Source organism: Arvicola amphibius, chromosome 1 (genome assembly GCF_903992535.2).
Source record: "Arvicola amphibius chromosome 1, mArvAmp1.2, whole genome shotgun sequence".
NCBI classification, from domain to species: Eukaryota; Metazoa; Chordata; class Mammalia; order Rodentia; family Cricetidae; genus Arvicola; species Arvicola amphibius.
The window spans coordinates 85,167,250-85,178,189 of record NC_052047.1 but is presented as its reverse complement, the minus strand read 5'-3'; positions in this window follow the sequence as shown (position 1 = coordinate 85,178,189).

The following is a 10,940-nucleotide window of genomic DNA, read 5'->3' as shown; positions in this document are numbered from 1 at the left end:
CAGGCTGACCTCGAACTCACAGAGATCTGCCTGCCTCTGCCTTCCGAGTGTTGGGATTAAAAGTGTGCACCCCCCAACTCTTTCATGTTCTTACCCTGACATTTGACTCCCAATTTTTTATTGATAAAGATTAATTAGATTAATACTTCAATGGTCAGCATGACATACTTTGTGAGTTCTAGAACAGCCTGGGCTATAGAGTCAATTTCTGTCTCAAAAAAACAAAACAAAGGGGCTGGACAGCTTTATTAGTGGTTAAAAGTATGTGCTAGCCAGGCCATGGTGGCACACGTCTTTAATCCCAGCACTCAGGAAGCAGAGGAAAGCAGATTTCTGAGTTTGAGACTTGCCTGGTCTCCAGAGTGAGTTCCAGGACAGCCAAGGCTACAAAAAGAAACCCTGTGTCAAAAAATCAAAACAAACAAACAAAATCTGACTTCTCTGGGAGGTCACCATGTTCTTCCTGTACATGTGAAGAAATAAGAGAAATAAAATGCAAAGGAAGAAAAGGAATTTCAGAAAAAAGGTCAGCACTGGGGGAAGTCGTAGCTGTCTGCTGGGTTACTTACCCAGGTGGTATATGAGGTCCTTCTGTATTTGTGTTGATTTCATTAGTTGAATAAAGAAGGTGCCTTGGCCTTTTGATAGGGCAGCCCTTAGGTGGGCAGAGAAGACAGAACAGAATTCTGGGAGGAAGAAGGCAGGCAGAGAGAGCCGCCATGGATTCGCCAGAATCAAACATGATGAATCTTTCCCGGTAAGCCATGACCAACCTCATGGTGCTACACAGATTACTAGATATGGGTTAAAGCAAGATGTGAGAGTTAGCCAATAAGAGGCAAGAGCTAATGGGCCAGACTGCAATTTAATTAATACAATTCCTGTGTGGTTATTTTGGGGTTAAGGTAGCCGGGCGGCAGGACACAACCTGCCGCTTGTCTTAGCTACAGATTAGCACCTCAATGTGATGGACTAAATCCACTTAAAAACCTGAGAGGGCTTAAAAAGGACAGAGAGAGAGAGTTTAACATGGCTTTTTGCCGTTTGCTGGTGGAGTATCGCAGCTCCTTTAAGAGAAATTTTCCTGATTCAGCTGTAGTGGAAAGAAAAAAAGCCATGCCATTTTAAAATGAGGCTTCCTGGGTCCTGCCATCTGCGCAAACTCTGGCTATGGAGCATTTGTGGGCTTGGGTGTTTGTGTGCCTGCTCAGATCGGGAGGAAAGTAGCTGAGACCATGCCCGTGGCTCAGCGGAAGAGCATGGCAGATTCCCGCCGCCATACACAGAGATGTTTCCAGGCTGCACAGTGCTCTGCATGGCAGATTTGGCTGTAACTCAGAAAGAGAGAGTTTATGAGCCTCATGCTCAGTCTCAGAGTTAAAGTGCTGAGTGTGGCTCCTACCTGGAGGCCCCAGAGCTAGCAGAAATGGTACATCCACCATTTTGAAATTGGAGAGAGGCAGAGTCAACATCCAGAGCAGCTGCAACCAAGCTGTTTAGCATTTTAAAAGCTCTTCAAGACAGTAGAGAATGAAAGACAATGCAATAGGACAGATTCAGTCATAAAAGACCTCTAAATGGGTCATAGTGTTAGACAGACGTAGGCTTGGGAGAGAATAAAGAGCATTAAAAACTCAAAGTTAATGCTTTTTAAAAAGGGTAAAGTCGCCGGGCGGTGGTGGCGCACGCCTTTAATCCCAGCACTCGGGAGGCAGACGCAGGCGGATCTCTGTGAGTTCGAGTCCAGCCTGGTCTACAAGAGCTAGTTCCAGGACAGGCTCTAAAAATGCTGCAGAGAAACCCTATCTCGAAAAACCAAAAAAGAAAAAAAAAGAAAAAAGGGTAAAGTCTTTAAAGAGAAAGAGTACAGATAGTTATAGATTAAAAGAAATAAGAAAAATAAGCCACATAAAAATGGAAAATTCACAGAGAGCCTGGATTCTGTGTATTATTGTGTTTTCTTTGAATCTTTTGACTGTAAAGGAGCTAAGTACAAAAACAGTTCATTAAATGGGCTGCTAAGCTGAACCAGCATATATGTTCTAAAGGTATTATGATGTCAGAATTTGGGTCTAAGGAAATGATGCTTTGGAAAAGAGGTTTTTCTTTTGTTTTCACAGAGGATGAGACCCTGTGATTGCTTCTAGACCAATATGGTATGATAGACCACACCCTCCTGAAAGGTCACCGTGAACACCTTCAGAAAATTACTTCACTCAACTGCCAACTGAGATGAACCTAGCACACAGGTTATACCATGAGGTACCTGATTAACAGCGCCCCCATACAGCACAAAGCAGTTTGGAGAGAAAAATCTACACCCATATTCCCAAATATTGTTTATAACTGTTCTTGTACACTTAAAGGGGGATATAATATAGATATGAATAATTTACATTGGTATAAATTTTGCTTTGTTTATATAAATTTAAAATTAATTTTGTTATATGTATATGTATTTCTGATCTTGATTAAGGTATTGTGATTGTATAGTTCATTTAAAAAATGTAATGTATAATTAGGAAATATAGGTTGTTAATGGATAATCATCGATAATAATCAAGCTTGTAGTCATGTTAGATTTTCTAGATATATAGAGATATATTTCAGTTAGATAGGCATTCTTCATATCTTTCAAAGACTACAGAATATGGCATTTAAAATGTTTTAATAACTTAGGGCTTTTCATGACAATGAGACACATTTGCTCCTGGCAGCACCAATCTATTTCAAGAGGAAGATGGGCATCGAAGAAACTCCTTATGGAGTTTGATAGCCATTTGGGCAAGAAACTGTTCTTGCCTGGACTGTTGCATAAACTGGACACAAAGAACCCGCAGAGAGAGGACTGCTGAACTTGCCTAAAGGTGAGATGATACTTCAGGGTTCCTGATTCATTAAAGAGTCTGTGAGACATTCTGCAGGACACAGCAGATACTGACTGAACTGCCTTTGAAATTTCCTGCTTCATGGAAATGTCTGCTGGATACTATGGGCCTGTAGGCTGAAGATGGATACCCCAATAGTACAGAGGAACTTTGGGTGACTGTCCAGGCAGCAAGATGTCTCTGTCATTTCTAGAGTTTTGAAAGTTGCTTACTTCTTGTTTACTTAGGTAATATTATATCCTTCTGGAGTCTTTGATGGAGTTGAAGAATAGATAGATAGTTATAGTTTTCCATTGTTATAATAAAGATAAAATAGACATAAATATTGTGACTGTAATTCTTTTTTTCTTCCTTTTTTTTTTTTTGGTTTTTCGAGACAGGGTTTCCCTGTAGTTTCTAGAGCCTGTCCTGGAACTAGCTCTTGTAGACCAGGCTGGCCTCGAACTCACAGAGATCCGCCTGCCTCTGCCTCCCGAGTGCTGGGATTAAAGGCGTGTGCCACCACCGCCCAGCTATGACTGTAATTCTTGATAACTGTTTTGTTATATGTAATTTTACTATGTTAAAATAAAAGCCTTTCTTTTTGTTTTAACAGAAAAGGGGAAATGGTATAGGAGGTCCTTCTGTATTTGTGTTGATTTCATTGGTTGAATAAAAAAGCTGCCTTGGCCTTTTGATAGGGCAGCCCTTAGGTGGGCAGAGAAGACAGAACAGAATTCTGGGAGGAAGAAGGCAGGCAGAGAGAGCCGCCATGGAGTCGCCAGAATCAGACATGATGAATCTTTCCCGGTAAGCCACAACCGACCTCATGGTGCTACACAGATTACTAGATACGGGTTAAAGCAAGATGTGAGAGTTAGCCAATAAGAGGCTAGAGCTAATGGGCCAGTCAGCAATTTAATTAACACAATTTTCCGTGTGGTTATTTCAGGGTTAAGCTAGCCGGGTGGCGGGACCCAGCCCGCCGCTCACCCAGGAGCTCCATGTCATCCTCCACAGGTGAAGGGTTCCCCAGGGGGAATTAGATCCCAGTACAACCCTGCTGACTGAGGCTCTGGGCTGTAGAGAAATCCCCAGCCAGGGTGTAGAAGAAGAAAGCAGGCTTGAGACAGAGCCATCTTTCTGTGTGTGGCTCTTTTACTCACTTTGGCTGCAAGTCAATTCAGGAGGCCACGGTCATCAATAGCATTGCTACACAATAGCATTTGCTACACAACCCTAATGCCCTGCATTCAAAACCCAAACGTAAGTGAAAAAGTCAGATTGGCTCCTGTCTACAATCCTGGCCTCAGCATCACCACTTGGAGCTGGAAGGCAGAGTCAAGAGAGTGGGCAGGAAGCTGGTGTATGAATCTCAGGCAGAAATAACAAGAGAAACTGTGCCTCAAAAATGAGGTTGTAGTGCCAGGAGTGGGGTACATACCTTTGTTATCAGCACTGAGGAGGCAGAGGCAGGTGGATCTCTATGAGTTCAAAGCCAGCCTGGTCTACAGAGTGAATTCCAGACCAACTAGCACTACACAGTGAATAATTAAATAAATTAAATAATAAGAAATAATAATAAAACGATAATATTGGAAATGCTCAAATTTCAGTCATAAAAAGGGAGAATCCACTGATCTGGGAAAGAAGTGATGGTGACCACACCTGGAGCGGAACAGTGGACAGGGAAAACAGAAACTGGTCATGGCTGCACTGTTGAGTCCTACTACAGTAGGACTGGCTGGTGGCTTGGATACAGGAGGGAAGAGAGAAGCAGGAACCAATCACACACTGGCCTTGAGTTACTTGGGAGAGAGCAGTGTCCCTTAGGAGGAAGCAGGGAGAATGAAGCCTGCTTGGATGCACGCGCGTGAGATGTGTTTGTACTTAAAAGGTAAAGCTTTGGGGTCCGCGATCGGGCGTTTTCAGTGCTGGATGCTCAGAGTCAAGAGTGGCGTCTGGCTTCTTCGGAGAGAAGAGCAGGCTGACACTCTAGGAGAGCTCGGGAGACAGAAAACCAGCAAAGAAGGAAACACCGTGGAAAGAAGCTTGCTCTGACCGTGTGAAGATCTACCAAAGCGGCAGTAAATCCACAAGGACAAAGTGGGGGCAGGGAGAGAAACGAAGGTTTCTGGAAACACATCTAGAGTCTCCTAGAGTTCGATGCGAATGGGAAACAGCAGCAGCCGGAACCAGGTGCGGCTGCAGCCAGTGTTCAAATGAGCTATTTGGGGGACAGCGCGATGACTGGGGAAAGGGGCTTGCTCCCTGAAAACCACACGGTGGGAGGAGAAAAGCAGTTCTGAGTTGTCCTCCATCAGCGCCACGGCATAGGTATGCCCCATGGTACACAGACACAAATAGCAAGCGAGTGCAATTTTTTCATGGGTGAGGGGCTGGAGAGAGGGCTCCGTGATAGAGAGCACTTGACGTTCTTGCGGAGAACCAGCGTTTGGCTCCCAGCAGCCATGTAGGGTGGTACACAATCACCTGTATCCAGCTCCGAGAGCGCCAGCGTCCTCTTCTGGACTCCATGGCCGCCCGCACAGGCACAGAGACACGCACCCATACACACAAACACTTTAAAAAAGTGGCTTGGGAACTGTCCAGCTGAGGTAGAAAGGAAGTGTTTAAGGGTCCGAAGTCTAGAAGTCAAAGGAGGGGAGGTCGCCTGCAAAGGGGCTCAGAGTCAAAAAAGACTCAGAGAACGGAGAAGATGGTGGCAGGAGCAGGAAGTCAAAGTGTAATTTAGGAGACAAAAGTATAGACCTGTAGGTTATAGGTTATATGAGCGTGGATTTTACACACTATACTACAAGTAGTACACACCTGTAACTGCTTCTCACTCCTGCAGTGCCAGGATTGTGTCTGTGGGCAAATGCTCTACATCTGGGCTGCATCTTGCTACATCCCCCTTCTGGGGAAGAATACACACTCAGATCTTTAAAGAATACCAGTGGCATGGCTCAGGGGTTAAGAGCACTGGCTGCAGTTTCCAGAGGACCTGGGTCCACTTCCCAGCAACTGCACAGTGACTCACAACCACCTGTAACTCCAGCTCCAGACGACCCGATGCCCTCTTCTAGCTTCCACGGGCAGCAGGTACACGAGTGGATTACAGACATGAGCAAAACTTCCAACACCCATACATATAAAATAAAATATTTAGGCCTTTCTTTTTTTAAATATTTATTTATTTATTATGTATACAATATTCTGTCTGTGTGTATGCTTGCAGACCAGAAGAGGGCACCAGACCCCATTACAGATGGTTGTGAGCCACCATGTGGTTGCTGGGAACTGAACTCAGGACCTTTGGAAGATCAGGCAATACTCTTAACCTCTGAGCCATCTCTCCAGCCCACATTTAGGCCTTTCTATATTATTCAGAGTTCTAAACGTGAGCACGGAGGATGATTGTAAAATAGAATTTTTTATAGGTTTCTCAGGGTGGCTTTCATATCAGGACTGAAGCATTCTTCTCAACTATACATCACATCTGAGATCTTTTCTTTCAAGACGGGGTCTGACATAGCCTAGTCTGGCCTTGAACTCCTATCCCTAGTGACCTTGAACGTCTACCTCCCAGGTACTGGTACTGCAGGTACGCACCACAGTGCCCAATCTCAAACAGTGCTGCCTGTCAAGCCCAGGACAACATGCACGCCAGGCACTTCCGTCACCTGAGCCACATCCCCAGCTCGTGCACTTAGTCAGGGGCTGATTAGCCCAGGCTGGCCTCAAACTTGCTACACAGTCGAAGCTAGTGTGAACTCTCCATCCTCCTGGGCCCACCTCCTGTGTACTAAGACTGGCCACCGTATCCAGTAATGGTCTGGGGTTTCTGTTGTTTGTTTTTAAGAGTATAGATGTCAAAGGTTTTACATACAAAAGTTACTGTACACATTTAATAGGATTTACTTTAAGTCTCCAAACTCTGGGTCTTACTTGAACTTACTAGGTCTGTTGGTCGCATTAGCATCTGCGAGGCAGGCTCAGCAGCAGTCTCGTTACATTATGGAGAAACACAATTCTCCATAAATGGTTTCTGAACTTCTTAAAGAAACGAGCGATTCCAGATCTGGGCAGGGAAACATAAGCTGGTCCTTAAAACTGTTGTTGTGCGTGGAAGGGAAGGAAATAAGCCAAGTGATGAGGAGCCAGCTTGGGGCCTCGTGCTGGCCAAATTCAGGACAACCTGGGCATAAGTCTAAGGATTTAGTGACAATAATAATTATAACACACGGAATAAATGAATTCATCAGCCATGGAGACACCTTGCATAATGAAGCAGGAGGCCCTTTAGATACTGCTTTCTAATACGGAAGGGATAAGCAATTAGAAAATGGCCATTTTACAAGCCCCAGTATCACAACATATTCAGGGAAGATTATCCATGGATATCAAAATTACTGGGTGAAAAAATCTGGAGGGCAGATATTTATAGTATTAAAGCATTCCTCACACCTACCCCACCGTGTTATCAGAAAGACACAGAAGATCATACAATGCAAACATGTGACAGTAACACTTGAAGTGATCAAGTTCAGTATCAATAGAAATGGTAGAAACAGACCATCTGTGCCTCTTCACGGAATGCCATCACAAAGTGCATACATTATCAATACGTTATTGTTGCCCATGAATCCAGAACTGGGAGAAAAACCAAGTCAGATAATATTTGGGGCAACTGGGGAAACTGAAGATAGACTGTATTCGAGAGAAGCATTTCATCAATATTAGATACTTTTGGTCATAGATGCAGCTCAGTGGTAGGGATGCAATCTCAGTACCAAGAAAAGAATATATATACACACATATGTATGTTCCTGGCACCTTAGACATTTCAGGCATTATAATGGCTCTGTGGTTGTACAGAAGACAACTGAAGTAGTTAGGGTAAAAATGTCACGATCAAGCAAACACTGTCAAACGGTTCAGAGGACGACAGGGTGGGTGTGGGGGCCAAGGGTGTAGATCTGAGGCATAGCAACCTTTGCCTATCATAGTTAAAGCCCTCACTCGAGCTGAGAAGCGCGCGTGTGCTTATGTACGAAGGACAAACCTGGCAAAACGCTGAGTGACTGTAACAACTCAGGCTACAGCACATGGATATGCTCCTTCAAATGTGGAGGTTTGAAATTTCTCAAAATCGAAAGTGAAAAAGAAAGCAATCTGATGTGATTTGCAGTGGTTTAACTATGACTGTGGTGACACTCAGTCCTGCTTATATATTTTTTTCCAGAATATAGCATGTAGTTTTGGACCCGACCGAAACCAGGTAAACCAACCATGTCTGTAGTGCATTCCTGCATGTGTGTTATTTGTCACTATAAACCTTTGGATTTTTATTTTATTCTGCTTGGGGATGGAGATCAAACCCAGGCACTGGGCATCCTAGGCAAGCGTGCGACCCAAGTTATGCCTCCAACACGGAAAGATTTAATAGAGTACCTCTACTCAAGACTGCAAATAAACTTCCGCGCTGCTTAAGAGACGAGGCTGTGGCATCTCCCTGGCCTGCGTCCTTCCTGCCTTGTGACGTGGGAGGGACGTACGACCTGCCGGTAGGCTGGATGAGACGCCAGTGCCGGGCTGCTGCGAACATGCACATCCGCAAACGGAGCAGGCGCCTAAGGGGGACGGGGGCCGAGACGAGCGGCTCCTCTCGTGTGTGCATCTAAACTCTCCAAAATCCTCTCTTTAGAAATCACTCCGCTGATGACTCTGAAATTAAACAACCGCCCCTTCTAGCCAATCCCACTCTCCCAGCTGAACGGAGACAAGCAACCTGACAGCTTCATGACAGGAAACACTGGTCCGCAGCATCCTCGTGAGAAAGGGAAACCGAGGCAGAGCGGGGTTGGTCCCCACAGCTCTCACAGTAAGAGTTATAAAATCTCACCAAACTGTGGAAGAACAAAGTTCTGAAAAATTGATACAGAAAGAGTAATAAGAAAAATGCATTTCACAGTATTGTAAGTGTCCGGATTGTTATCTTTAATGAACTGTTTTATCTTCAACATTTTTTGAGATCAGGTATAAACAGACTAACCCAGAAACTCTCTATGTAGCCTAAGGTGCCTTGAACTCAAAGCAATTCTCCTGCCCCAGCCTCTTGCGTGCTGGGATTACAAGATGGAGCTGAGCCATCATGTCTGGAATACCAGCTTTCTTCAGTTCTGTCCTGCCCTGCTTCCTGGGAGCTGCTCCCATTCCTTGGCAACACATTTGTTGGCACAGCCTTGAGGGGTGGCAAAAGGGAGCGGTAGTTCCTTCCCCGAACCTAAAAGCACGATGAGATAGCATAGTGGCAAACTATACCACGCTCTTTTCCTTTACCTGCTGGGTTGTGCACACATATACAAGGTCTATATTCACCCTCAATACCTTCCTTTTCCTCTGGACCCCTTCTTTACAACAGGCCCCTAGCAGCAATGGTACCCCCTCCCAAGTGACCCTTAATAGTCAACAGTCCCCAAGAAGAGGTGGTCATGTTCTTTATTAATAGTCCAAAGAGAACAGAAATTGCTCAAGCAAGGCTCCGGTTCTGTATTCCACATTGACAGCCTATTTTGTGGTTACAACCTCACAGGTAAACGCAGTTACCTTTCTTCTTGGAAAAGTAAGCAGTCCTCAAATGGAGTAAATGATGACTCTCGCTGCATGTTCGGCCTCGCAGACAATGGAGACAAGGGTCTGGCTACATCTCTTGAATTAAGACCCTCCAGAGGGTTCCCAAGCCCACTTCTTCCTGGCTAATATGGTATAATATGCCCTCCTAGGTGCAAGGAAAGCTCAGAATAGAGGGTTTTCTTTCTGTCTTCACTGAGCACAGTGCCAGCCTCAGCAACATAAAAACACAGTAAGAGGCCTTTGGGAGCACTGGCTGCTCCAGAGGACCCAGGTTCAATTCCAAACACCCTCAGGAGGTTCACAACCAATGGCAACTCTAGTTCCAGGAAATCTGACACCCTATTCCCAGAGCACTGTATTGTACGTGGTATACAGACAAGAGCCATGCAGGCAGAAACCCACACATAAAATAAAAATAAATCTTTAAAAAAATTATAAAAAGGGAAGAAAATAGTTGCTAACCAAACCATGAGCCATATTCTTTCCTTGATCTTTTTTTGGAGATCATTCCTGAGACCTAATGATTATTTTGCAATTACAGTATCAAGCTGGTTGGACATGGAGAGCTGGCTCAGTACCTAAGAGCATGTACTGCTCCTGCAAAGGACACAGCGTGGCTTCCAGTACCCAACATCAGTCAGCTTAAAACACCCAGAACCCCAGCGCCAGGGAAGCTGACACACTCTTCTGGCCTCCATAGGCACCTGAATTCACATTCACATACCTGCACATAGATGTACACAGACGTGTAATTAAGAACCAAATTGCCTCGCGGGAAGGCACAGGGCTTTAATCCTAGCACTTGAGAGTCAGAGACAAGCAGATCTTTGAGTTTGAGGCCAGCCTGGTCTACAGAATGAGATTTGGAACAGCCAAGGCTATACCCAGAGGAGGGGGCGGGGGGAGAAAGGAAGGAAGGAAGAAAGGAATAATAATAATAATAATAATAATAATAATAAAATAAGTCTTGGGGATGGGGTGTTCATCTGTAATCCCAGCACTCTGGAGGCTAAAACAGGACTGCAAATTTGAGGCCAATCTGGGCTACGAAGCAAGCTCTCAAACAAACAAGCAAAGCCAAACAACGGAAAGCAACAAAAAGGCTGGGGTGGGGCTTTGCCCTGGTTTCCTCCCGTGCACTAGGTGCAGGCTGCTACAGATTTCCACATCTCAGCAGGTAAGAAAACTGAAGACTGATCCTGAAGTCGTTAATGTCCTCAAACCACACTCTCTCCATGAAACTGAGAGGAGAATAGAAGTAACGTTCTAAATATGACAGTTTGTGGGTTGTTTTACAAGCCCTCAGTAAGTTGGAAATGTTTCTAAATCACTCTGAAGTCGCTATAATTGGAAGCCACTCATCCACTTATCCAGACCTGCATTAAGTTGTCTACCGCACGCATGACCCTGCGTGAGCAGCTAATGCAACACGAA